Source organism: Pinus tabuliformis, chromosome J (genome assembly GCF_031772625.1).
Source record: "Pinus tabuliformis cultivar Carrire ecotype Pingquan chromosome J, CPIR1, whole genome shotgun sequence".
In the NCBI taxonomy this organism is placed as follows: Eukaryota; Viridiplantae; Streptophyta; class Pinopsida; order Pinales; family Pinaceae; genus Pinus; species Pinus tabuliformis.
In genome coordinates, this window is record NC_142295.1 from 1,278,765,238 (window position 1) to 1,278,792,881 (window position 27,644).

At 38.8% G+C, this 27,644-nt stretch overlaps 1 pseudogene; it reads right to left on the reverse strand.

Annotated features, from left to right (window-relative positions):
• Positions 1-9,383: 9,383 nt before the first annotated feature.
• LOC149231913 (cytochrome P450 76T24 pseudogene) lies at positions 9,384-11,050 on the reverse strand (annotated as a pseudogene).
• Between the last annotated feature and the right edge of the window lie 16,594 nt (positions 11,051-27,644).

The following is a 27,644-nucleotide window of genomic DNA, read 5'->3' on the forward strand; positions in this document are numbered from 1 at the left end:
TGTCAATTCTTACTCGGCTCCTACATGTTTTGCATAATGATAGGTGTAAGTTTTCCTTTTGCTATGCTTGTAAACAAGTATTTCTAATATTGAAAAGATAACCGTGGATCTACCAAATCCTCTCCCATTCCTATTTAAGAAAGTGCCATGATGCACTGCTAGTCACCCTCAAATATCTCTAGATATCCCTAAACAATCATCCTAAATCCATCTTATATATTTTGAGCACTCACATAAACATTAACTTTCCATTTTAATCACATTATTATAACTTGGTGTCCTCTTGAAATTCCATCAATAATGCTAGATTGTCATTTTTATTAGATATATATATATATATATAGTATCCTCGTGTTTTCAGAGTAGGTGTCTAATGGCCTCAATCAACTCAACACTGGCATTATTGTTAGATATTTACTATCCCAATGACATATATAGAACGGCTAGTTCTACATGTTTTAATATTTCAATCTTATATATTGTCTTGAAGGAAGGTCTAATGTGCTAATCAATTGGTGTTCACCTTTGACACTTTAATCTGAATATGTTGGATTTCTGTTTTGTAAACATATGCATATTAATACTATAACTCTATTGTGTCTCAAGAAAATTTCAAGAAGTTTTAAGTTCATTTATATTATTTAATATTATTAATAAATAAAAAAATTGTTTTAATGCAATTTAAAAGGTCAACCTTCTCACTAAATCTTGTCATTATATGAAATAATATGGCTGTAAGAAAATATATTTTCTGCAAAAGAATATTTCTTTGTATTACTGTTAATATAAATTTTTATGATTAGGTTTGCGAAAGAGCGATGGTGAAAGGAGCGTCTATGTTTTGTAGCTTGGCTTTTCTGGTTTGTGTTGGCTCAGCATTTCCAAGAGCCAGCCACCTTCTATTCAAGAGCCAGACTGCAGACTTGAATCCGCAGGACTACAAGATTTTGCACAGGGCTTTCCACGGAATAGATGATGTCGCCGTCTGGGCCGCTGCATTGCCTGCATTTAATCCAGACTGCTTTGATGCAGTCGCTTTCACAACTGTTCACAATGCAAATAAGACCCACTCTAGAAATCCCACAGATTTCACCTCAGCAGCTAGCCAACAACGGTTCTGCCTCTCGAACCTGATAGATCTACCCGCAGAGGTACCAATGCTAGTAATACACATCGATTAGGTTGCAGAGCTGAAACGACATGTTAGCAAGCCTCTGCACAGGGCTTTCTTACGCATAGATGGTGTTGTTGTCTTGGTGGCTGCATTCCTTGCAAATGTTCTATACGGCTTTAAAGACGCCATCTTAACATAAGCTCACAACGCATACAAGATCTACCTTGAAGATCCCTCATTTTTCATCTCTGTCGTAAGCAAGCAGTGAATCTGCTTCTCGAACTCGCTAGATATGCTTGCAGAGGAGAAATCCCCTCCCTATCATCGCCATGGTAGATTGTCTCTTGAATGCACAAGAGGTCCTAGCACTATGTCTAGGCACCTCTTTGATGCCTTTCAGATCCAAATTCTCAACCTACAAGCAGAACCATCCTGCATTGGGTCAGTTCTTTAGATTTGGTGTTGGATCTAAAATTAGATCTAGAGCGGCAGATTGGGATCCCTTCAAGCCTTCAGAGACTTCTCTTTCAAGGTAAACAACTTGAAGACCTTCTTCCCCTCTCTTCTTATAGCATTACCAAAAACAACTCTTTGGTGTTATCCCTTTGTTTCAGAGGAGGTGCAGCGAGACAGTCATCCTCTGCTCCTTCTTTCTCTTACAAAGATGTAGTACACTTTGAGAACCCCAAACCCCCGGAAGCCCTTAAACCTAAGCCATTTTTGGTTGACAAGATATAGTAAATTCCCTCTTTTGAAATCACCCATGAAGGTATTGCAAACCAACTTCAAGAATATGTAGAAAGAGCCATCATTTGTCGATTTAACAGACTGTGGCCGCAATCTCAGGATCTATATGCATGGATCCATGCAAACTGGACTCATCATTGTAAGATTAGTTTCTGTTCAAAAGGATACTTCATTGTTCTATTTGATGATAGTAAGCATTATGAAAAGGCTTTAGAAGAAGGCCCTTGGTTCATGGGAACTGCAGGGCTCTTCTTGACTCCTTGGTTCCCAGATTTTGATCCACCAACTGTTGTCATTACCACGACACCTGTATGGATCAGGCTTCCTAAATTACCTGCCCACTTATGGCATTTTGTAGTCTATAAAGCTATAGGAAACTGCTTGGGCAATTTCCTTACGGGAGATTACTAGCGGGAAAGTAAAGGTCTCTACACATATGCCAGAATATGTGCGGAGTTAGATTTGAGTAAAGGAATTCTAGACCAAATCAACCTCAACATAAACGACTTTGTCTGGACCCAGACACTGGATTACGAAAATATTGCATTCTACGGCCACCATTTCCACCAATCAGGGCATCTCCAAAACACCTGCCCATCTCTCCCAGCAAAAAAGAATAAGGATAACCTCTCCAAGCCCATGTCCAAATGATGGGCTCCTTGCTCTCCACCTTCAGTCGTGGATTCTGATTCCTCTAGCTCTAAAGATGAAGGAAGCGATGCAGAATTGGATCAAGCCCCTCCTTCTGTGGTCCCCTCCACAGATGGTTCGGCACATTCCTCCGATACAGCCATCGCCCAAAAACGCGTCCATATGACCTCCTCCTCTGATTCAAAAAAGGAGGGCCCCCCGGTGGAGAAGTCCAATCTTTAAGTTGTTATTTCTCATTCACCCCAGGATGGTTGGGTTGAAGTCAAAAAAGGGAAAGGGGAAAAGCTTCGTGTTGAGGCTTCTGCCCATTCTGGGTAGAAGTTAGTGTTTTTGCTTCCAGCCACTTGTTGTATCTTCTTGCTTGTTTCTCTCCTTCTCCGAAAATGAGGTTGATAGTCCTATCATTTCCGGTTGTCGGTTTTCTATCTCTCTTGATTGTATCATCTTGTACCATATTTTCGATTAATAGAATTAGTCCAATTCAAAAAAAATAAAAATAAATAAATAAATTTTTAAGAATAATCTCGATTTTGTTAAAGGGACTTAACTTTATAGGAAATTGCAACCTTCTTGAATACATAAATAGGTTATCTATGTTTACTATGTCAATAATTCTTCTATCTAAAGGTTCCACCACAATTTGCATAAATTTTGCTGGGCACTAACCTCGGTAAACTCCTATGTAAATTTATGTAGTGAATTGCTGAATTTATGATGGGTAGTAACTCTTGGTAAACATATTTAGCTATCTAAGTGTAATTTTGGTGGGCACTAACCTCAGTAAACTCCTATGTAAATTTACCTCATGAATAAATTTGATTTTATTTTTGATATATATATATATATATATATAGAGTTACAAAAAGTAATCCCAATCATATTTAAATGCTATATGTTAATAAATAAACATTAATAATATGACTATGTGGCTATAGACAAAAATGGCTATACACTATTATATTAATTTAAAATTATGACTATCATATTAAATTAAGACATCAACCGTCAAGGTTAAACTTAAGGAAGCGGTGGATGTTACAAAAACCTTCAAAATTAATACAATAATACCGAGAAAGGCAACGAGTGCCAAACACAAAAAACTTCAAGCCAATAAATCCGCTTCCTTCATTTTTCATCTTCCATTCAACACAACAATGTTTCTAAGTTTTTGCTAATGTGCATCTTTTCAATTTTTTCTAACTCACCCATCACATTTGGTTGACAAATACTAATTGGGAAAGTCAAATGGGGCCTGAAATTAAATTCTCGTGGCTACCTATTTTGCTTCTCTATTTTCTTTCATAAAGTAATAACACATAAATATAATATCTTTAGTAACTGTAATAATCAAGTTTGGAATGGGAATGAAAAAATGATTGGTGTGTTATTAAAATTTATGGTTTTGAAGGTTTGCAATCTCACTATGGCTTTATTCTTCTTTTACCAACAAATACTATGAAATCAAACCAAAATAAATAAAAATGATGAGGTCAGAATTCTAGAATGGAGTGGGATTGTCGAATCAATCGATTATCCTTCTAATAAAAATAGTTTTAGTTTTAGAATGAATTGATTAATTTCTCTCTTTTGGCCTAGAGTTACATGTAAAATAATAGTAATAGCTCGGTATTGTGAAATATGCTTCTCCACAGCTTCAGCATATTATGTTAATTGGTTCGAATTATACGGGGATGACTATATAGTATAGATACATATATCACATATATATGACTATACAGAGTCGTTATCACATATATATGACTATAGAGAGTCGTTATATATATGACTTGGAAAGTTCTTGGATCTTCAATCGATTCTCTACTAGAGGCATCATTTGGGTCAATGCTTCGAGACCGACAATCAACTTGCACTAACCTTGCTTTTGAACAACTCTTAATAATTTTATCGTTTGGATCTCTCTTGGGATGTTTCGGGTTTAAGTTACGCATAATAATTTAATAATGGAATAACTGACAATTATGACTGTAGATATTATATATTAAATAAATTTTCATTTTCTAGAATACCCAAGGGTATTTAATATAGTGTAGGACATTTTTATATATCTTTGAAAATAGTAGGAAATATTAGGGCAATATAATTTTATATATTTCCATAATTTGAGAACTCTTGTGTAGTAATGTTTACACAATTCACTTTACTGTTCTCTATCGTGCAGCTGAGTTCAGAATTTAATGATTGAATACAGTGATATGGATAGTCGAATCATATGCAGAGACCATAAGGTCCCAAAGAGTTTAAACGTGGCTCTAATACCATATGTGAGGATCTTTCCTAGGGTCCTCCTACTACAAACTAAATTTATTTTATTTAAACACAATAAGAAGTGAAATAATTTATTTATAACTCAACATTTATTTGATGATAATATACAATTAAAATTTGTTTACAACATATTAAACAAGTAATAATTTCATTGCAACCATTTACATAAGTAATCAATAAATGGAAGAATACCTATTCCAATAGCTTTGTTGAGATTCTCCTAGCTCTGTTGGGATGCTCCCCTCGACTACCCGACTGAATTTGGCTCCCAGGTGACTAGGAATTATTTCCTAGCATAGGGAACCTCCATAGGTTCCCTAGCCCTTCGAGCCCAAGTCCAACCAGATGTAGTGTGGCCAAGTTAAACAAACACTCTCCAGATCCAAGTTTGGATTCTCTTATTTATCTCTCCATTCTCTCCCTTCTCTTTTTCTCCACATTCCTCCCAAAACAAAATCCTCCAAAACCAAAGATCCCCTCTCCTCTCATCATCCTTCCCCTTTTGTGACTATTCCTCCCATCCACCTCAACCACCTATCATTAATGTCATGACTAACCCCTCATCCTTTCATTTAGTATCCTTGACTTTTCTTACCATATCTTTGTTCAAAGTAGATTTGAGAAGATATTTTGGTAATAAAATATGGATATTTGATTTAAAATTAAATTGGAAAAGACCATATATTCTCCCAAGTAGATTTGAAAAGACACCTTTGGATATGGATATTTAATTTGAAATAAGTGGGAGAAGACCATATCCTATCCAAAATTAAATTTGAGGAGACAAGTTGGGAATTGCAAAACTAGATTTGAAAAAATAGCTTGGGATATGGATATTTAATTTGGAATAAATGGGAGGAGATCATTACCTATCCAAAATTAAATTTGAGAAGACAAGTTGGGAATTGAATAATAGCAACAATAAAATTTATATCAATAAAATAAAATTACAGTTTCACAAATGTAGGTATATACCAATATTTCTTGATAATTATAAGTCAATATTTTCAGGTAAATTAAACACTAATAAAAATTAGCATGATAAAATTAAGTAGGGCATTAGAGTGATCATGTGCATGAAACAATTACTATGTGATGAATAAAACGTGGTTTTGTTCAGTAAAAATATCAATTAATGAAGTAATTATTTCAAAATAAAAAATTATAGAGACAAAATAGAAAACCAATGTACTTCTTAACCTTCACAGAAGATTAATGACAAAGATTCAAGGGGATCCTGGTTAGACCGAGGTGACGAACCAGAACTCCACTTAGGCAATCCACATTCTAAGCAACCTAAATAAATACCCTAATGTTCAAGATACTAGTCCTGGAATACCCCAAACCTGTTCTCGGTCGAGGATCAATAAATTTTAGCCATCGAGGAAAGGGAAAAGTAAAAAAAATGCGTGTTGTAATTAAAAGCATTGTGTCATATTCATTCATAGATACAAGGGGCTAGACAGAGCTCTAGACCTAGTAATGATTAAATATATATGAAACAAAATAATATACATGTACTTGGAGGTAATGATTGTATACAAAAAACAAATTAAATACATTTTCATGCACCACAAATGTGGAGACAAAGATAATACCGGAAACTAACATTGATAAAGCATATACCAGGATAGAATTATAGTAAACCCGCAAGTATCGCTTCTGGGCCAAAACCTTACTATACAATGACTTATATTCAAGATATAAAACTATGCGAGTAAACAACATGCATGAATCCTGACCATGGTAAAAGGGCCAGTTTTAAATTAGAGTATCATACATAAAATTAGAAGGAGAACTAATGACAACCTCACATAACTTAAACAAATGCATGGTTACATTTTGTTTAGACTTGTTTCAAAACAAACTACAGTCAACCCTGTGGCTATGCTTGATAAATAAGACAATATGACCATATTACAAAAAAAGAAAAAAAAAGAATTTCTAAAGGCTTTCCTGACAAAATCAACCCAAAAATAGGTGATTTCCACTGGATCTAGCTGTTGGACTATGAGAACATGACTTTTCATTGTCGCCTCTACCATCAAACATGACACCTACATAACACTTGCACTCAAAAGCTAGTAAAACAAAAGACTAAATCTAAGGCTTGGAAGCCATGCAACCCACGCCTTATCGAGGAATAGGACTCCTCATCTTCAGATCAAGAGGACAGTGAATCAAATGATGAAATGCTCTCTTCGAATGAGGACTATGAGGAGAGTAAGGAGAACAAAAATTTAACTCTTTGCAAAGAAATAAACAGTACCACTATTTTGTTGGGAGTTGTAAAGCGAGGTCATGAATTAGTTTTGTCTGAATCTGATAAGGACACAATAGTAGCTTGTCAGAGAATTCTTCAACAAGTTGTGGTTACTCCCTCGGCGAATGGGTGAGTGAAAGTAACCAAAAAGTAAAGGAAAAAAAGTAAATATGAAGACCAACCCCAAGTTGGGCAATACTTCTGTTTTTGTTACTCTGTTTACCTAGATGTCTCCTTACAGTTTAGTTCTGGTCTCTCCGTAAAAATCTCCTTACAGTTTAGTTTTGGTCTCTTTGTAAAAATCCTGCCTCGAGGCAGGTATTGTAAATTCCTTTTGATTATTGAAACCTTATGCAAAAATTTACAAAATAATAAAAAATAAAAATTGAATTAGATATTGAAATAAATTATTTAATATAGATATTTTACCTATATCAAAATATTTCTAAAAAATATAAGAATTATACATATACATATATATCAATAATCACTCTTAAGAGTTGATATAAATGATGTTATTCCACATTAATATCTAAATATTTATGGTTCAGAGAGTAAATTTTCTTTTTATATCTTCTAGGTTGTAATGTCAACAACAAATTAAGCTAGCAATATGATTATTGGTATTTGATAATATTTTTAATTAAAACATATTACATAAGTATATTCATTTTTGTTTCTAATAATATTGGACATTGTTTTTTATTTAAAATCTATTTCATTTTAATTTCGAAAGGGATATAGGTCAACTCAAGACTTTTAATTAAAACTAATCACATAAATATACTCATTTCTATTTTTAATAATATTTGACATTGTTTTTATTTTAAAAATATTTCATTCTTATTTTAAAAAGGACATATGTCAAGAGGAGAGAAAGGAATCACACATCTTCCTCACACGAGGGTGTAGAATCCATTTAAAAAAAAAAAACTAATAATTTATAAAGTATTAAAAAAAAAATATTTTATGAAAAATAATATTCAAAATAATATTACTTTCATAAAGTAATATTTTTTTTGGGTAAAATTTTAAAATATACTATTTTTTTTTTAATTTAAATTTTCTAAAATATTGTTTTGTTTAAATAAAAGTTCTTAAATAACAATTAATAAAACCGGAATTGTCTTTAGTGCAACTTTTTGGAAGCTTTTGTGGTGGGTGTTTCTGGTCTAATTTCTCTAAACTCCTGTAGGAATTTATTGAAATCACAATTTTGATGGGTAACCTTGCACAATCCAAGTGCCCTAGGGGTTCTTAAGGGTGCTAATCCATATATACAATGAAATCACAATTTTGAAGGGTAACCTTGCACAATCCAAGTGCCCTAGGGGTTCTTAAGGGTGCTAATCCATATATACAATAAAAAACACAGTTTAAATAACACAAATCAAAATTTCACCTAAATTTTTTCGACCCACACCAAAAAAATAAAAAAAAATCACACTAAAGACAACTCCATAAAAATCACAATATTACTATAGTTGCATGCGTTATTGGACATCAAATCAACGACAAACGGACTTTTGGTAAAGTCAATGACCAAGTGACAAATAGATCCAAGATAAGTCAATGACCAAGTGACAAATAGATCCAAGATCGATGTGCATCCAAGGCGGCTCACTACCATCAATTCCGCAGACTTCCATGGAGAGAGATCTTCCAGATATATCTGTACTTCTAAGAGTGAAACTCCTAAGCTTTGTGGTTTGTAAATTAAGTGTGCATGGGACATTTGCTTTCATGTATATTATGTAATTTTTTTCTTATTTAAATTGAATAAAAGGTCCTATTCTTACGTGAGCAAAAAAAATTAAATAATATTAATATTTATAATTTTAAGTTTAAATCTAAATTTTCCAATACAATATTCATCTTTATTTAAATTTTGAATAAATATTCCATTCAGTAAAAAAATTTAATAGCCATTGAATGATATTAAAATTAATATAAAAGTGGCTCATATCAACTTTGAGTGTCACTAATTTACTAGCCATTTGTGAGTGAAAACATTAAAATTAACATTCCCTGAACGGCAACGGCCATGCCTACAGAAATCTACTCCATGGCTTTTCCGAACAGACTTTTCAACTAAACTAAAATTAATATTGAAAAATTATAAATTCTAAGGTCACGAGAGTTCTAGGTATTTATAATATCATGTTGACATAATCTACTCCATGGCTTTTCCCAACCGACTTTTCAACTAAAATTAATATTGAAAATTCTAAGGTCACGAGAATTCTAGGTATTTATAATATCATGTTGACATAAGTACTAGCGCAATTTTTATTGGACATGCAAAGTTAGACCACGAAATTTCTAGGTATAAATATCGAATGGCAGGCGTGGCGTGGGAATTGCTTCCAGGGGCACCGCCTTCTGTAGTGTAATTCTAAATTTGTCGGCCATGTCTACGTTCTCCCCCCTGATGCCTAGGGGAGGTGCCCAGTCGAATGAATGGATGAGAGAAGCCAATACCAGATGAATCATCCGATTCGCCAACGGAAATCCCACGAACATTCTTCTTCCTGACCCGAACGGAATCAGATCGAAGTGTTCACCCCTGAAATCCAGATTGCTCATCTTATCCTCTCCCATAAATCTTCCCGGGGCGAATTTCAAGGGTTCATTCCAGATTGCAGGATCCCGTCCGATTGCCCACACATTGACCAGTACTTTGCTGTGTTTGGGTATCACGAATCCCCCAATCTCACAACGACTATCTGCTCTGTGTGGGAGGAGAAGAGGAACTGGCGGGTGCAATCTCAACACTTCTTTCATCACCGCGTGAAGGTAAGGGAGACGGCCCATGTCACTTTCTTCCACCATTCTTTTGCGCCCAACAACTCCGTCCAACTCCGCTTGGGCTCGTTCCATTATCTGCGGATGACGGACCAGTTCTGTCATCGCCCATTCTATTGTGGTTGCGCTTGTGTCAGTTCCTGCACCCAAAATCTCCTGCAACATACAAGACAGTCATTAAACATAAGAAGTTACAACCTTCTTTTGCAAAGCGTAGTGCTGAAGCAACAATTTTGACATATCAGTTCGTTTCTCCCGTCATGTATTATAGTAACCTGAGATAAGGAGAGACTTACACTTAAGTAGACTTTGATACCATTGACTGTAAATTCATCGCTTCTTTTGTCAAGCAGAACGTCCAAGAGGTCCTTTTCACTATCGCTTCCATCGGCGCCTTCGCCTCTTGCGGTGAGGTGATCCTCTATGAATTTGTCAAGAATGGCATGTACTTTTCTCCTGTGTATTGTTGTACTACGGGAGATGTCCTGTGGATCCCAATGAAACCACTGTAGAAACGGGAAACTGTCCGCCAGATTAGTAACTGCATGAAGCTCCAGCAGTTTAGCGATGCTTTCTTGCAGCACCTGAGAAACACAAGAATCGGGATCAGAGATGTCTGTACCGAAGATCATGTTCCCCAATAGATTAACTGTGATGTTGAAGGCAGTGTGTCCAATATTCACACACTTCCCTTTCACGGCGTCTTCAAATATCAGACGAATACTTTGATATACTTGTTTTTTTCTGAGATGTTGCAGAGCTTCTATCTTCTTGACAGAGAAGAGTTCAGTAGTCGATATACGTCTCAGCATGCGCCAGCGAGGTCCAATTTGGCCAAAGCTCAGTGAAGATTTCGTCATAGGCTTGTTTGCTTGTGTCACAGGCCGTCCTGCAAGGAGGTGGTCATGGATTTTGAGAACTTCCTTTGCTATGGCGGCGGAGGAGGCTACTACTGTGGTTTTCATTCCAAAGGAGAGAGACATGAGAGGGCCGTATTTGGTAGCAAGGTGGAAGAGCGTTTCGTTGGGCTTATCACCGAGCTGGAAGAGATTTCCCACAACGGGCCATCCTGGAGGCCCCGGAGGAAGCCTCGAAATCTTCCTCCTCGTCACATGCAAAACGAGGAGTATGATGAAGAAGCTTATCCCCGGAATAGAATACGAGAACATCCAACCAAACTCCATTGGCAATTTGGTTAGACGCAATGAAAGAAGACCAAGGAGACGAGAGATGACAAAACCATTCGTTGCAAGAGGTATATATAACAATAGCCATGTATGTTAACACCCAGGTTGTTCCCTATGACTCTCAAGGGAATACGGCCGGGGTAACCACTAACCAATCTTTTGATCACTGTTTCTAGCCAAACTGTGATCAGAGAGAGCTCTCTCTTTATGATTTGTATCTGTTATGATAGTGTTTTAGGCTAGGTATTATGCACAGGTTTTGTTTATGTTTTGGTTGAAGATTTTCTTTCAGGTCTTTGTGATATAATGTTCAAAGAGTCAAATATCATTGGGCAATGGAGTCTAGGGCTGTAGGTGTCTAGAAACCTTGAGGTGAATTGGTGAAACTTACAGGGCCATTTGGATACTTCATACAACAAAATTTTTGATTTATAACACAAATAGGTGAAAATAGCAGTGAAAGCAATTAAGAATTTTCACTAAAGTATTTAAGTATTTCCACCAAACTAGGTATGAGAAACGGATAGATGTCTCAGGAGCAAAACTTGAATCCCTGGGAATGTCTATCACTGTAAAAAATATAGTTTTAAAGTGCAGCAATTAAGAATTACACTTCATTCACTGTATCTGAAGAAAACATGGATAATAGCTCAGATTGAGTTCAGGGTAATCAGTGATTAAAACCTGGAACTATTCTTCTACTTTGCTATTAAGTGTAAAGCATTTAAACAATAGAAGAGAACAAAAGACTCGAAAACATGTAACACAGAGATTTAAGAAAGACTTATTGTTTTATGAAACACTCTGGAATCCTGCAACATTCACCATTCATCACAATGCATCAAGGTACGCCAAGCTTCGGAAATTCCATTCACCCTTTGTATTATTTCTCTGAGAATTTTACAGCGAATGAGATGCCCAAAAATGAAAATAACAACAACCCCCCAAGCTTCAGTGAGGGGCGAATATATACATACGATTTTACAAAAATATCTGAGTTCTAAGTTATCTCAGACTTAATGTTCTCACCCACTTTTGAGATATTATTATCAGAAATTTATTACAGCATTGAATACAAAATAAAGACGTCTTGATGTTCTGTCAGAAGATATTTTGGCCTTTGGGAGCTGCTAAGTCGGTTGGGATACTTTGATCAAATGCTGGAGAGCCCGACTTTATGGCTCGTGCGCTGTATTTTGGGTCTGCCACCTGTGATTGTGATTGCTGCTGTGGTGAGTAAATAGCTTTGCCGAGTTGGCTCAGCATCTGTCTTTTCCTTGTGGAGTTATCCACCAAAATTCTGCCTGTGCATGACTGTTCATAAACTGGAGAAAATTAACACTACAGGTTCTGGCCTGATAAGATTATCTGTGTCAAATTCCTCCATACTTCCTGTGTGGGCAATTGATGATTTATGATTGCCCCCATAGTCTCATCTGCTTCTGTATACTTAAAGAAATTTGGTGGTGTATCAAACAGGTGATCAATTTCATTCATAATAAAAAACAGGTTATCCACCCTATCATACAAATTCTGTCCTGATGCTGGCCCTGTTTCTGCTGAGGTACTGGGCTGTTTTGCAATTTGGGCTGCAGCATGGGCATCAACCCTTTTGATGTAATTTTCCAGGGTAAGCAGTCTTCCTACACTGCTTAAAATGCTGGGGAGGCCTCTCTTTTGTAATGCCAGGAATATGTCCAGGAATTTGTTGATTTCGGTCTGCATGTCCTGTGTTCTCCTCTCCAGTGTTCCAACTAGGCTTCTTAGTGTCAGGACTCTTTTAACTACTGAGATTGTTTCAGTCCTGTTAGTAATTCCCATGGTGGCCAGCTGAGAGCTTGTCTTGTTATTTAAAATATTGATCATTCTGCTGGCAGCATCTGGCATGTGGCCAAGGCTTGCTCTTGCTCTGTGTATTTCCTTGTTTGCCTTTGTGATGAGTACTATTTGCTCATCCATAGTCTCAATATACTGCCACTGATTGGTGATGGATCGACCAATGTTGCCCCAGAGGACTGCTTTTAATTCCGCTGTTACTTTTTCTAGTGCAAGCTCCTTTTCTAGTTCAGCTATTCTCTTTTTTAGAACTTTTATTTCTCTTTCCTTTGCTGCCTCATTCTGCTTGCTTTTGTCAAATCTTTCATTCACCTTAGTCAAAGACCTTTGGACTTCATCAAGCTCTTTCATTTGGGATTCAAGAACTCGGATCTCAGCTTGCAGCTTCTGCATATCCAGACTAGGAGTCTGCTCTGTTGTTGGCGTGGTTGTTGCTGTAGATGGTGCTGTAGTTCCTGTCTGCTGAGGAGGAAGAGTAGTTGTTGGAGGAGCTTCTTCAAGATTGATTACTTCCAGAGGGGGCTGGGAAGTTTGGCCCTCTTCTCTCTGTTTCAATGCTGTCTGTAATGCTGCCTTTGCAGCTTCTGATTGTCCTAGCTGGTCTTGAGTCCGAACCAGCTCCTTGTATAAGGATATCATCAAATCCATAGCATCCTTTTCTAGCCTTTGCTGAGCAACTTCATCTGTTTGAGGATGGATGGTGGCTGGGAGCTTGATTTTCTTTCTTAAGGCAGCCATGTCTTGATCCCTTATCTTCAACAGTTCTTGGATCCCTTTAACATCTTTAGGATCATGTCCTATTTCTATAATTACCTCCTCCAAGGACTTGATTCTGTTGTCCTTGGCTTGTGATGATGCTCTCTCCAATTCCAGCTGAGAGGCTGTATTATCAAGGCTGCTCTTCAATTTGTAGTTTTCCAATGTTTCATCTGCCAAGGAGGCATACACCATTTCACCAGTTTGTTTATGCAGTTCGATTTTATCCATAGGGTGTATATCTTTGGCCAGAACCTCCATGTTGGTCCTTAGGTAATCCGAGGTAGATTGGGGATGCAGAGTTGTGGGCATGAAGTGACTCATGATCATTTTGCCTTCACTTACATCAAAGGCAGACATGAGTCTTTGCTGATTGGTGGGAGCCAGGTTCAGCAAATGATTGTACAGCTGTACTTTAATAGGATCACTCCTCCTTTTAATGTCGATAAACTGCTGTTTGATGCTTACCTGTCCTTCTTTGTGCTGGCTGGAGGAGCTGACCTCCCCTCCCATAGCTCTATCATGTTCATGCTGGAAAGAACTGGCTGATACTTCTCGGCTGGGTGGGCCCATGCCCGATGCTTGTCTTATTGCCTCATCATCTTCTGGGAAGTCATTCAACCTTTGCCTTTTCTCTCCCTGATCGATGGATGAAGTCAGGGGAGTCTCTCTATCTCTTTTCCTGGTTAAGTCCTCCTTTTGTGGGGTTTGGAGGACCGATGTATCAAAAGTAGTTTCTGCCCTAGGAGGCACTATATTCTGAGCCTGTTGCTCAGTGGAACTAGGAGTGTCAATCACCTTTTCTTGCTGCAAGGGTTGCTGTTCCTTAAGTGGCACTTCTTCTTGCTGCTGCCCTTGTTCCTGCTGTTCCATTTCTTCTTGTTGTTGTAGCAATGTCTCCACTTGTTCTTCTGTCAATGGAGGTGGCTGTTCCACCTGCTTTCCTTTATATTTGCTTGCTGTCTGCGGTGCCTTCTCGGCAGTTTGCTGCTGTGTTGTTGATGATGTAGTAGCTGCTCCAAGCTGTCTTCTGTATGAATGAGGAACCTGTCCACAATTTTCCAAGTCAGCTTGCTTTTGTATATTTCTAGCTTCTCTTTCTATAAGCTCTTCAGCAGTTATTTCTTCTTCTAAGGTACCCTCTTCCCAGCTTAAGGCATTGGCATACTCTTCAATCTCAGGTTGTCTCTTGTGTGCATAACCACCCAATTTGTATTTTATCCTCCTGAGGGAGACAAAATGATTGGGGTCATAGGGTATCCATTCAAAACTAGTTTGCAGTCTGAGGCCTTCCAGGATAGTGTTTGCCTCTTTCCATCCCTCCTCTTTTCTGTTATATAGGAAAGGACCCAGCTGGCTCCTCACCTTTAGCTGTGACTTCTTGTTCTTGCTCTGAAAATGTAGGTAGTCTGAGTTGCCAAACTGTCTGAAATATTCCAAGGCAAAAAGCCTCATGGGGACATACCTTGGCAATCTGAAAGGTGTCAACTCACAGCCATATATTCTGATGACTGTGTGGTTTTGGTAGAAATACCAATTACCAATGCTGTAGGACTTATTCAAATGGAGAATTCTCCTCATGTCATCAGTTAGTCTAGGAGGAGGAGTACCCTGCAGTACTGTCATGGCTGGATAAATGAATAAGTCAATGAACTCAGAGTATGTGTAAGGGGATACAGATGTATGATGAAAAACAGAGGTCCAGAACACAACTGACCTTGGACTTCCCTGGGCATTGAGTTGCTTCAAAGGAAAAGAGAAGGTAGCTGGTTGATAAAACAAGAAGAGGTGGTATATGTATGAGGTATACCTAAATAGTCTTTCTCTCTTTAAGTTCATAAACTGGTCATGGATTTTATCTGCAATGTATGTAGCATAATCATAATGCACAGCTGGGGGCTTACCAGGAGAGAATAGAGACAGCATTGCTATTATGGTTTCATCCACATCCTCCATTCCCTTGAATCCTAGGGCATAGCTGATCAAATCCACTAACATCCTACCCAATTCATTCAAGTACTGATATCCAATAGGAGGAGTTCTGACAGATTCAGAGCCAGGTTTTACAAACAGCTGATTGATTTTAATGAGTTGGTCGCTTGACAGCTTGCTCCCTTTCTTTATCAAATTCTGCATGTTGAGGGGGGTCAATTGCTTGGCAGTATGGAAGTGCAGCATCTCATTAATACTCTCTGAGGTGATCTGGAACAAAACTAAGCCTGAGGGGCTAATGACAGCTCTTCGGCTTGGGTCATAGCATTCCTGGCAGCTGTATATCAACTCTGGCATAGGATTTACCTGGGGGAGGTTGTAGATTGGCAGGTTTGAGTCCCAAATCCCTAAGATGTCTGCTCCACTCAGGTGCTGGGCTTTCAACTCATTCAGCATCTGGATATTATACTTGGAGCCCATAAGAAACCAGTCCAGCATTTGGTAATCCATATCTCCCAGGGCTTTCCACTCCAATTCCTGGTGAGGGGCATTGAGGGGCTTGATGTTGAGAGCAATGGGAGTCTCCATGATCCTCTTCAAAGTTCAACAATTGTAGGTGGATGGTTTAATGAAAGCAACACAGATTAGAAGTGATTTCTGTAAAAACAGTTTGTATCTCAGATACCAGAGGAGGAATTTACACAACAACAGTTGAAATACTGTTTGTTTCAGGAGCAGGGCTTCACTATGGTCTCACTATGTCCTCTTTTAGCGGGTGAATTGAGTTTAACCAGAAATTTGCCGGGAATACGCAGTGAATGGTGTTTTTGAGTGAAATTACAGGTATTAAGGCTCGGCTGATGTTTTTGGACTTCACAGTTGCAAATGTGGATGTGCAGAGGGAAATGGCCGGTGAAAATATAATTTTTAAGGTCTCCTTAGCCCTCTGAGTAACTTTAATTTCAATAACAGGCGTATGGAGGGCAGCAAGCGGTAAATACCTGTTAATTGACGAACAGAGGTCGCATGGGCGTGCACTGTTGGAGCTCTGGAGGTCGCCTTGGTTAACTGAGCAGGTTGGCGAAAATTTGGACGTAAACAGCCATGCAGAGCCGAAGTAGCGACAGGAGTAAAAAGTGAGAAAAACACGGTTTTTTGGGTTAATGTGGACCTTTTTACCATTTTGGCGCTTTTTAGTGATGACGTCAGCATGACGTCATTGGCGGGTCAAGGTCAAGTGACGTCAGCTGACGTCATTGGGTGACGTGGCGGTAAGCTATTGGTCCATGGGGGCGATGAGGTGGCAGCCATGTCATCAGCGAGGTGGGCCAATCAACGGCAAAAGGACAAGCAGAAATGACGTGGCGATATGACATAGGAGGGTAGCTGGCGGTCAGGACCGTAGCGGTTACGGTTAAGGCTTAGCCGCTACGGTCTCTCGGGACGGTCTGGGTACGGCGCTGAAAGTGTCAGGCCCGGCTCCGAGAGCCCTTATCATTTGACGTGTGGCCTGCCCGTGACGTGACGCAACGTCACTTTCTTGGGCGGTAAAGGACCACCATGGGGGCCGCTCCGATATTAATGTGGATCGTCGGATCCTCGGGACCTGATCCGACGGTGGGCGGAGCAACAACGTGCTCGGAGTATATGCGCGGGCGGAAAACTTTGGGTTGTGGGTTTTTTGATGTTTTTTCAATGTTTTCCATTAAAACAAACTGCGCGCTAACCTTTTGGAAATGTGCCAGAGGCGGGCCTTTAGACTTTGGGTAATTTTTTCAAAGGATTTTAAGGGTAAAAGATGGTTTATAAGGGTTTTTCAATGCAAATGGCGGTTTGAGGAGCAAGTTGGCTTGTAGCAAAGGGGGAACGGGACGTGATAGGTTCACCAAGGTGACCAGAGGTCACTTTGGTTCCTTTTGAAGAACATATGGCTATAATGCCAAGAGGAGGAGTATTTATAGAATTTGGGGCTTTATACACCACAGTGTTAATATTATTAGGGGAAGGGTAAGATAGGGGAGCTATATAGTAGAATTAGAGGTTAATATGAATGAGGGAGCAAATGAAGGGGATCTCACTGAGTTTATCTGAAATTGATTTAGTTTTGAGAGTAGATCAAAATGAAAAGATCTTAGACAAGAAATGTGGCCTTTGTATGAACAAGAACCACCATAAAACCATGATCTTTCTCCATGAATCTCAGCTGAAAAGGGAATGTTAATAATGGAGTGAAGGGGGAAAGGGAGGTTAGTCATGCTCCTTGCTGCAATTTGATGGAATTAACCACTTTGTCCATTGATAGATTTTGCCTTGGCAATACATCTTTTGACATATGTGCAATGGTGAAAATGCCCTTTCTGCAACCACAACTACTTACCCAGCTATTTTCCTAGCATTTTTTGTTTCTCCATTGGAGGGTGCACTTGGACTTGCAAACCCTTACTTGCCTTTTCTTTTCTTTGGCTTTTTCTTTATTCTTTTCTATCTACTTCTGCCCTTATCTCTTCCAAGGTCCCAGATTAGGCTGTTGGGATCCTTTTCTTCTCTACCTAAACTAGTTGTCTGCCAAGATTAAGCAGTTTGGACAGACTCCTTTCTCTATTCTACAACAGAAAATTTAAACATGGCATGATCCAGATTAGACTTTTGGACCATCCATCAAAATTTGAAATAAGGTCATCAATATTTGAAACACTTTACACACCTCTTGTTCTCTAGGAAATATGGGATCTTTGTGATATCAAAGCAGAGCATATTTGGACTTTCTTTGGCCAATCATGAAATATGAAACCTATTGGTATAGGTATCCAACAGTGGCTCCACATGGGGATGGTTTTTCTTTTGAAAGACCAAGAACAGCAGGTCAGATTGCCTTGTTCTTTGACTGCCCACCTCAATCTTGAAATTTCGCTGCTTTGATGTGTCAAAACTGTGTGCCTCCTTTTTGAAAGACCTCTGATCCTATTTGCCTCTTGCTGGTTGGTGAATCACTTGGAAAACTGTATTTTACAATCTAAAACAGAAAACTATCTGTACATCCGCATATATACAATGAATCCTTAGTTTCCACTCATAGGGAATAGTCAAAGTAGTGCTTCAGCATCCTGCCATTGACAGGACCTTCATCCAAGTCAGTTTCAGTCAGACTTTTAAGGAAGTAAGTGTTGTTACCTTGTACTGCTTGGACAGCAAATGGTCCTCTCCATAAAGAGTCAAACTTTCCATGTTTTCCTTTCTCTTCTCTTCTTGCATCCCACTTTAAGACTTTGTCCCCCACATTGAAATCTTCTGCTTTGGTTCTCCTATCAAAGGCCTTTTTCAATTTTTCTTGTAATATCTGCACTCTGCTGAAAACTTGTTCTCTAGTTTGCTGTAAACAGATTATCTGATTGATCCTCCTTTGCATATCATTTGGCTCTGCTTGACTTTCTTGCAGAAGCTTCATAACCGGTACTCCTAGTGATGAAGGAAATCTGGCTTCTAATCCATAGACTAACTCATATGGGCTGGTCCCAATTGATCTTTTTGTTGTTAGTCTATCTGCCCATAAAGCATTTACTAGTTTCTTATGCCAGTTCTTTTTGTTCTCTTCCAGCACTTTCTTTATGATATTTATTAAACTTTTGTTTGATGATTCAGCAAGACCATTTCCTTGAGGATAGTAAGCAGTAGAATGGCCCAAAGTTATGTGAAACTTATGGCAGAAGTTCACCATTTTCTTGGATCTGAAGGCAGCAGCGTTGTCTGTTATTATCTTGTCCGGACAGCCAAATCTAGCCAGTATATTGTTTTCCAAAAACTGAATAATTACTGAATCATTTGCTTGTCTGCATGGGGCAGCTTCAATCCACTTGGTGAAGTAGTCTGTTGCTGTTAAAATCCATCTGTGTTGGCCTGAAGATGAAGGATGAATTTCCCCAATGAAATCCAAGCCCCATTGTTGGAAGGGTCTTTCTGTTGCAATGGGCTTCAAAGGAAGTGGCAGCAACTGTCTTTTGCCTTCAAACAGTTGGCATTTGTGGCATGAGGTTGTAAATTTCTTAACATCTGAGAACATGGTGGGCCAGTAATAACCAGCCCTCAATATCTTGTCCACAGTGGACTTCCAGTACAAATGTCCACCACAGTCTCCAGCATGGAAATCTTGCATGATATTGTTAGTTTCATTCTCTATTAGACAGTGCAGCAATATACCTTCATGGTTTTTCCAAAGTAAATTTCCATCTATCACACAAAATCTAGATGTTTTCATTTTTAGGAACCTACACTTAGTTCTGGACAGTCCTGGGGGAGCACACAGGTTTTGTAACACATAGCAGATATCAGAGTACCAAGGAGATTGTTCAAAGGCTACATTGATCTTTGGAGTCGCCAGCTCTGTTTCACTGTCCAGTTGGTTGATATCTAAGGCTTGGAAATTTGCTTCTGTCATTAATTTGGCCAAACCTTGCCCTTTTATCAGCTTAGTAGGTTTTATTTCAATGTCAAATTCTAGTATGTTTGCAATCCATTTTCCTCTCCTGCCCTCTAAGTTTTCTTGGGTGAGAATGTCTTTGACAATAGGACTTGGTACATAAGCCACAACATGGGAGTAAAGGATGTAAATCCTAAAGTCTTTAATAGCTTTGATCAAAGCATAGGCTTGCTTCTCCATAATTTGATACTTTAGAGGGGCATCTCTAAGAGCTCTGCTGAAAAAGGCAATAGGCTTCTCATTCCCTTGGTCATCTTTCTGTAATAAAACAGCAGCAATAGTATGTTGGGAGGCAAAGGAGAAAATGATAAAGTCTCTGTCAAACTGAGGATTGGTTAACACTGGGGTTTGAGTCAAGGCCAATTTTATATTTTGAAAGGCTTGTTTTGCTTCAACGGTCCATTTGACCTTTGAATCTTTCTTTAGCATATTGTTTAGTAATCTGATTAATTCTGCTAAATTAGGGATAAATCTTCTTAAAAAGTTGATTTTCCCTAAGAATCCTTGCAATTCCTTGACATTCCTTGGGTGAGGCATTTGTAGGATAGCTTGTATCCTATCTGGATCAATTCTTATGCCATCTTTTGAAATAATGTGTCCTAAGAGTTTCCCTTCTTCCAAGCCAAATAATGACTTCTTGGGGTTTAAGGAAATGCCATATTTCCTACATGTTATGAAAATCTGTCTCAAATGTTTCAAGTGTTCTTGGTCAGATTTTGAAAAGGGTGTAAGATCATCTAAGTAAATGACCAAGAAGTCATGAATCTCTTTTGCAAAAGCAATGTCCATTGCTCTTTGAAACGTTGCCCCTGCGTTTTTCAATCCAAAGGGCATTTTTACATACTTGAAAGTTCCCCATGGGGTTGTAAATGCAGTTTTGTCTTGGTCATCAGGATGTACTAGGATTTGATTGAAGCCTGAGAATCCATCAAGCAATGATATCCTTGAAGCGCCAACTACTCTTTGAAGAATGTGATCCATTTTGGGTAGAGGGTAGTTATCTTTGAGTGATACTTGATTCAAATTCCTTAAGTCTACACAAAGTCTAATCTCACCAGTTTTCTTTCTTGTAGGGACCAAATTTGAAATCCACTCAGAGAACCTGATTGGTGCTATGATACCAGCTTTGAACATTTTATGTAATTCTTTTTCAATAGAAGGAAGGAGCATAGGATTGATCCTTCTCAATTTCTGTTTGAATGGTTTTTGATTGGGCTTGAGGGGAATTGTGTGCTGAATGACAGAAGTATCATAGGACTTTAGATCCTCATAACCCCAAGCAAAAACATCTTGAAATTCTTTAAAGAGATCAATGTATTTGGGCTTTTGATCAGGGGGCAAAGAGGCAGATAGCTTTATTATTTTAGGCTTGTCAATAGTACCAATGTTGCATTCTTCAACTGTTGCATCTAATGGCTGCATCTTTGGCTTCCTAGGGATGTCATTTGAATCAAAAATATCCTCTAGTGGGGTAAGGCCTACTGGAAGGAAATTGTCTTTGAGTTGTATGATTTCAGCTTCAGCGTTGCTCATCTCTTCACAGTCAATTTGGTGAATTTGCTGAATGTTTTCATTGCTGAAAATGGTTGGACTCAGTAATTGTTTTGCTGTTCTAAGTGACATTGGGTGAGCAGACTGTTGAAACTGTATTTGTGATGGACTTGCTCCATCAAGTATTTGTGATTGACATGCTGATTCAAGTATTTGTGATTGACTTGTTCCATCAATATCAATATTTAGTCCTGTGAACTCTTGTTGCAATGTTAAAAAATTGTTTATTTGCATGTCATCCTCAAATACTTGCCATTCTTTGACATTGTTTGGAATAGAGGGTCTGTATTTGACCTCGGCTGTGAAACAGTTATTGGGTTCTAATGGGAATTTGAAGGTGCTGGCAAACGTTGCCAAGCTGTGTGCATGGAGATTGTGGCCCCTTGAAATTTTTGTGATAACACACTCATAGAAGGTCTCTAATATTTCAATTACAGCAGATCTGTAGGATCTCAATCTTTTGTCATTGGTGACAAAGTTTCCTTTCACTTGTTGAATTACTAGATCAGAGTCTCCCATGATGGAGAGTTTAGGAGCTTGTAGTGATTTTGCTAGCTTTAGGCCCAGCAACAGAGCTTCATATTCTGCCATGTTGTTAGTGCATCTAAAATTCAATCTATAAGCCCTGCCTTCTGCATAATCTTTCTCTTTGTTATGTATCCACACTCCAGCTCCTGCTCCTAGCTTGTTAACTGAGCCATCAAATTCTAGGACCCACAGGATGTCTTGCTGAACAGGAGATTTAAAATTCTGTTCATGGGATGGCAATGTGAGCATGAGTTGGGGTTTCTTTTCCCATTTGTTTTCTAGGACAGTTTTATCACTTTTTTGACAATCTTTGACAACTAGAGGAGGGATACTGTGTATTGTTGGGCTGATTGATGTTTGGCAGGTGATACTTGTTTGATCAATGTTTTGTTCTTGTATGAGTGTTTCGGTCCTAATGTCATTGTTTGAGAGGCTTGTGCTGTCATTGAAGAGGATGAAGGAGTCTATGTCCGAATGGACAGCATATATTGGAAAATTTTGAGGCTTTTCTTCACTGCTGACCATATACTTCATGAGTGTTTCCCTGTACAGTCTTTTTGGTTGCCCAAAGACAGAGATAGTGGCATATGACATGTCTAATTGCAGGGAACCTTGGAGCTTGGCTCCCCATGATCTTGATAACAGCATCCCATATTTAGGTGGGATATCAGCGACTACAACATCCATTAGAATGGTTTTGTTGGGATATTGAACCAGAGACACACATAAATCTTTTATTAGGCCTAAACATTTGACTTGGCTAGAATCAAAAGAAAACAGGTCTTTGTATGGTCTTGTAATGTCCAAGTTCAATCTTTCCATGACTGCTTTTGGCATAAGGTTGTGAGAGGCGCCTGAGTCGAACATTGCATTATGCAGTATTTTATCATGAACATGCAGGCTGACATAAAAAGGTAAAACCCCTGTGACTATTGTTTTTCCATCTACCTCTGGGCCAAACAGTAATTCTGGAGTGTCATCTAGCACATTTACATCATCTTTGCTATTAGTGAGTTGGAGGGATTTTTTGATCTGTTGTTTGTATATGTCATGCTTGGCTAGCTCTGAGAGAGGAATTGCTATTTTTAGCTTGCCAATCTCTGTGCCTAGGTCAAAAGGTTTGTCAACTTGGGTTTTAGAGTCACGGATACCAGTCTTTTCTTTGTTCATCAAATCTTCTTGTTGGATTTCATCTTGATTTTGAGACCTGCCCCTTTTACTCATGTCTTGAGGGGTAAAATTTGAATCAGGGTGAGAGGACGAAGTTGCCATGGGCTGTTGTAGTGGGGACAGCAGTTCAGTAACCTCCTCAACTACAATTTCTTCTGCAGGAAAGTTTATTTTGTCATTGGGTTCTGTGATGATGGTTTCTTTGGACCTCTGTTTATCCTTTATCTTGTCGGGCTGGTTTACATTCACAGTCCTACTCCTCAGTTTATACTGTTTATGGACTTCATAGACAGCAATATCATATCCTTGTTTAAAGTCAAAGGATTCTCCTGATTTAGTTTGGAATGTTTTGCTTTCATCCTCCTCATGGTCTTCTTGTGTTAGGAAAACATGGCTTTTACCATCCAGACCCATTAAGTTAATTTCAGGATCTTCATTGAGCTGATTGGCTGTGGAGGTTTCTGCATAGTTTTCTTGAAAAGGGGGTCTAATGTCTTGGTCAGCACTTGTCTTTCCTATGTTTGGGTTCTGAGTTCTCCTAAAATTCGGGTTTCTAGGAGGGTTGCTTTGTGATGCCTCCCATGATGATTTTCTTTCAACTGATTCCACTCTTTCACCCAATCTCTTCATGCTGTTTAGTATTGCATCCAGCTTTTGATCAAAACCCAAGGGCTCTTCTCTGAAGCCAGTCTTCTTTTCCAACTTTGCCCTGTTTCTTTTGGCAATTAGGTTAGCCTCTACAGTGACTGCAACCCTTTGAGCTTCTGCAAGGGTTGGAGGATCTCTTTCTTTCAATTGATAGGCCATATCAGAATCAAAACCGTCAGGGAAGTTATACAGGGCCAAATCAGGAGGGGGCCTTAAGTTCTGTGGGATAGCATTATATACATTGTTAAACCTAGCACAATATTCCAAAACTGTTTCTTGGGGACCTCTTTTAATAGTGTTATATTCACCAAGTATGTGGAGAGGATCTTTCTTCTTCTCCCATCTCTCAGTAAAAGCTTCGTAAAGCTGATCAGGTGTTGCAATGGAGTTTGCATTGAGGGATCTGAACCAAGTTCTAACATCCCTAGTTAAGCTTTGGACAAAAATTCTCATCCTGACACTGTTATCATCTATTTCATAGGTCTCAAAGTGGTCTTGCATCTTCTTAGCATGCTGGACAGCTGTCAAAGGGCCATGGGAGTCAAAAAATGAGATTTTGGTTTGGTAGTCTTGGGGTAGAGCTGGAGCATTAGCTGGTATCTGCAGAGGTGCATACCTGTTAGCCATGTTTATGAGGTTCAGAGGGTTAACAGGAACAAATGGAACAACAGGGATTACAGGTGTAACAGGGTTGATGGGATGGGTAACAAATGGGGAACTGGTTGAAAGAGTATTTGCAGTGGGTGAAGATGTAAGAGGAGGACTTTGAGGTGTTGATGATGAACTAGGGGAACTAGGGGTGGACCGGAAAAGAACTTTGCAAGGAGTAGGAATAAGGATAGGTGGATCTGAACTTATATCTGAATCAGCAGGCTTCTCCTGCTTTTGCTGTCTCCTTACGTTCTTTGGAATGATATTTGGATTATCAACAATGATAGGTTGATTAGGGTCAGGGTTTGCGCTAGTGTGCCTTGGGTTTCTTTTGGGAGCCAGCTTCTAATTTCTCTCTGGAATTTGTACCAGAAGCTGCTATATATGCAAGGACTGGATGTGAATTTTGGAATGGCTATATATGTTCCAAAGCTAGGATGAAGATTCCCTAATTAGCTCTTCCCTAAAGCTGTCCCTGTATTACAGAAACAGTTCTAAGGCCTCTTGGCTAGTTTCAGGCTTGATGGTAGCTTTGGAAGATAGATAGTAATTGAAAAATCCTAAGAATCCCCAGTGGAGTCGCCAATTATGTTAACACCCAGGTTGTTCCCTATGACTCCCAAGGGAATACGGCCGGGGTAACCACTAACCAATCTTTTGATCACTGTTTCTAGCCAAACTGTGATCAGAGAGGGCTCTCTCTTTATGATTTGTATCTGTTATGATAGTGTTTTAGGCTAGGTATTATGCACAGGTTTTGTTTATGTTTTGGTTGAAGATTTTCTTTCAGGTCTTGTGATATAATGTTCAAAGAGTCAAATATCATTGGGCAATGGAGTCTAGGGCTGTAGGTGTCTAGAAACCTTGAGGTGAATTGGTGAAACTTACAGGGCCATTTGGATACTTCATACAACAAAATTTTTGATTTATAACACAAATAGGTGAAAATAGCAGTGAAAGCAATTAAGAATTTTCACTAAAGTATTTAAGTATTTCCACCAAACTAGGTATGAGAAATGGATAGATGTCTCAGGAGAAAAACTTGAATCCCTGGGAATGTCTATCACTGTAAAAAATATAGTTTTAAAGTGCAGCAATTAAGAATTACACTTCATTCACTGTATCTGAAGAAAACATGGATAATAGCTCAGATTGAGTTCAGGGTAATCAGTGATTAAATCCTGGAACTATTCTTCTACTTTGCTATTAAGTGTAAAGCATTTAAACAATAAAAGAGAACAAAAGACTCGAAAACATGTAACACAGAGATTTAAGAAAGACTTATTGTTTTATGAAACACTCTGGAATCCTGCAACATTCACCATTCATCACAATGCATCAAGGTACGCCAAGCTTCGGAAATTCCATTCACCCTTTGTATTATTTCTCTGAGAATTTTACAGTGAATGAGATGCCCAAAAATGAAAATAACAACAACCCCCCAAGCTTCAGTGAGGGGTGAATATATACATACGATTTTACAAAAATATCTGAGTTCTAAGTTATCTCAGACTTAATGTTCTCACCCACTTTTGAGATATTATTATCAGAAATTTATTACAGCATTGAATACAAAATAAAGGCGTCTTGATGTTCTGTCAGAAGATATTTTGGCCTTTGGGAGCTGCTAAGTCGGTTGGGATACTTTGATCAAATGTTGGAGAGCCCGACTTTATGGCTCGTGCGCTGTATTTTGGGTCTGCCACCTGTGATTGTGATTGCTGCTGTGGTGAGTAAATAGCTCTGCCGAGTTGGCTCAGCATCTGTCTTTTCCTTGTGGAGTTATCCACCAAAATTCTGCCTGTGCATGACTGTTCATAAACTGGAGAAAATTAACGCTACAGGTTCTGGCCTGATAAGATTATCTGTGTCAAATTCCTCCATACTTCCTGTGTGGGCAATTGATGATTTATGATTGCCCCCATAGTCTCATCTGCTTCTGTATACTTAAAGAAATTTGGTGGTGTATCAAACAGGTGATCAATTTCATTCATAATAAAAAACAGGTTATCCACCCTATCATACAAATTCTGTCCTGATGCTGGCTCTGTTTCTGCTGAGGTACTGGGCTGTTTTGCAATTTGGGCTGCAGCATGGGCATCAACCCTTTTGATGTAATTTTCCAGGGTAAGCAGTCTTCCTACACTGCTTAAAATGCTGGGGAGGCCTCTGTTTTGTAATGCCAGGAATCTGTCCAGGAATTTGTTGATTTCGGTCTGCATGTCCTGTGTTCTCCTCTCCAGTGTTCCAACTAGGCTTCTTAGTGTCAGGACTCTTTTAACTACTGAGATTGTTTCAGTCCTATTAGTAATTCCCATGGTGGCCAGCTGAGAGCTTGTCTTGTTATTTAAAATATTGATCATTCTGTTGGCAGCATCTGGCATGTGGCCAAGGCTTGCTCTTGCTCTGTGTATTTCCTTGTTTGCCTTTGTGATGAGTACTATTTGCTCATCCATAGTCTCAATATACTGCCACTGATTGGTGATGGATCGACCAATGTTGCCCCAGAGGACTGCTTTTAATTCTGCTGTTACTTTTTCTAGTGCAAGCTCCTTTTCTAGTTCAGCTATTCTCTTTTTTAGAACTTTTATTTCTCTTTCCTTTGCTGCCTCATTCTGCTTGCTTTTGTCAAATCTTTCATTCACCTTAGTCAAAGACCTTTTGACTTCATCAAGCTCTTTCATTTGGGATTCAAGAACTCGGATCTTAGCTTGCAGCTTCTGCATATCCAGACTAGGAGTCTGCTCTGTTGTTGGCGTGGTTGTTGCTGTAGATGGTGCTGTAGTTCCTGCCTGCTGAGGAGGAAGAGTAGTTGTTGGAGGAGCTTCTTCAAGATTGATTACTTTCGGAGGGGGCTGGGAAGTTTGGCCCTCTTCTCTCTGTTTCAATGCTGTCTGTAATGCTGCCTTTGCAGCTTCTGATTGTCCTAGCTGGTCTTGAGTCCGAACCAGCTCCTTGTATAAGGATATCATCAAATCCGTAGCATCCTTTTCTAGCCTTTGCTGAGCAACTTCATCTGTTTGAGGATGGATGGTGGCTGGGAGC